General features: G+C 41.0%; 1 non-coding gene across 1 annotated transcript; it reads right to left on the bottom strand.

Annotated features, from left to right (window-relative positions):
• Positions 1-1,624: 1,624 nt before the first annotated feature.
• Positions 1,625-1,696, bottom strand: Trnah-gug (transfer RNA histidin (anticodon GUG)). Its single transcript has one exon. It is a non-coding gene; the product is annotated as a tRNA-His (tRNA).
• Positions 1,697-1,924: the final 228 nt, after the last annotated feature.

Genomic DNA, 1,924 nt, shown 5'->3' with positions numbered 1-1,924 from the left:
CGCGTTAAATTTCGCCGCTAGGGGCGCTAATGTAGATGGAGGTCTTTCAAAATGTCAAATGGAATATTATAATGCTCAAAGTCACAGACAACCTAACTTTTTATTATGTTTCTAATTTTTATGTAGTTTGATGACCACAAATTATCAGGGGAAAAGTGCTGCTTGAAAATGTACATCCATTTAAAAGATATATCCACTTACCACATCATGCGTGGCCGGATTTCATCGTGTACAGTCTTCATTTAATAATAACAAAAGAGAGCCGAGCGTGTGGTGATCATTTTGAATACTTGGTCGCTCAATCACTTCTACTACTAACTAACATGTGCAGGAAACAACTGAGAACTAAAGTACTGTCGTGGAACACATCCTGCTTCCATTTGTGAAATGCCCGCGGCGTGTCGCAGTGTGGCTCACCGTGTCGCAGCGTGTCGTAGCGTGTCGCAACGTGTCGTAGCGTGTCGCAGCGTGTCGGCTCGCATGTAACTTAAGTTCTACGACTTAGGCGGGCTTCACATTAGAATCGGATGCTCGATCCGCACACCTTTGTGAGCAGGATACCGCTATACACGTGCATAGCGCTGTCTCGCCCCCACACTGGAGAGGCTTGCTAACCGCGTTTAGCGACAGGCTGCGTTTCCACCAGAAATGTGCGAGGATGCGTAGCGAGGGATGTGTTAGTTAAAAACCAATAGAATCATGATCTTTATTTACCTATATATCCTCGCTCAGCATAGTTCTAGTGGGATATTACAATCTATTGGTTCTTACATACACATTCCTTGCTACGTATCCTCGTACATCTCTGGTGGAGACGCAGCCTTATTAGGCGGGCGCCCGTGGCATCAGTTTGCACTAATTGCACTTGGTGCAACTTGGATTGAGTTTGCGTGCGTGTAGTTGCTGCTTTATCTTAATTATCTCTAAAATAAATGCTGTCTTGTAATTTGGCTTTAAATTGTGTTACACTTCAGTTGAGTAAGCTTCATTTTAAGTAATTTCATTTCATTTATAAACGGCGTGGGCGGCCTACTATTTTTAGATCAGCAAATCAGAAACCGGTGACTAAAATGATCACTAAATGGTTTTGTTGAGGAAAAGTAAGTGATAAAATCTGATTCGTTCTTAAAATATTCGATGAACTGACAGTTTATTAATTAAAATTTTATAATAATTGGTTTTTAACCGAAACTCTTAATACGTTCTCAACGATATTGCGAAAATTATTCACACATTTTTTTATAACTATACATTATAAATGCATATACAGGGTGGCTAAGAAATAAGGGCATTCCCGTTGCCAGGGAGGTTTTGGAATTATACTGAGCAACTTTTACTATGGGACCAACCACGAAATTGCAAAAAAAAATTTGCCCTCCCATAGAAAAAGGACCAGCCAAAATGTATGAAACAGCAAATTTTTTGTGAACAGTCAATTCCCTGGCAACGGGACGGGAATACACTTATTTTTTAGCCACCCTGTATATTAATCACTATCTGTTAGTGAATAGTTAGTTAGGAGCTTAGGACGCAAAAATAATAAATCTATAAAAAGGTGTTCCAGTTCCAGTTTTAAATAATTTCCCCAAAAAGATAGCTCCGCCGTGACAGTGACATCTGTCACTGCCGTGACCAGGATTCGAACCTGGGTTACTACGGCCACAACGTAGGGTCCTAACCACTAGACGATCACGGCTGTCGGAGCTGTGCCGGACCCCACGAAAATAACTGTCGCATTCACAACGAGAACACTTTCACCGCAGATAATTAGGTAACTTGCAGTAGTTGCAGTGTGAGCTAACAGGAGCCCGAACGATAATAATCGAAGCATGACCGACTTATGTAATCAAAGCGATAACAACTTTTAATAAAATTGTGGTAAAGTCGATTTATTTTTGATGCGTTTCCTCGTAACTGAAATGGC

The sequence above is a fragment of the Cydia strobilella genome, chromosome 3 (genome assembly GCF_947568885.1).
Source record: "Cydia strobilella chromosome 3, ilCydStro3.1, whole genome shotgun sequence".
Taxonomy (NCBI): domain Eukaryota; kingdom Metazoa; phylum Arthropoda; class Insecta; order Lepidoptera; family Tortricidae; genus Cydia; species Cydia strobilella.
The sequence above is the reverse complement of the archived record's forward strand: the minus strand, read 5'-3'. Positions and strand labels throughout refer to the sequence as shown.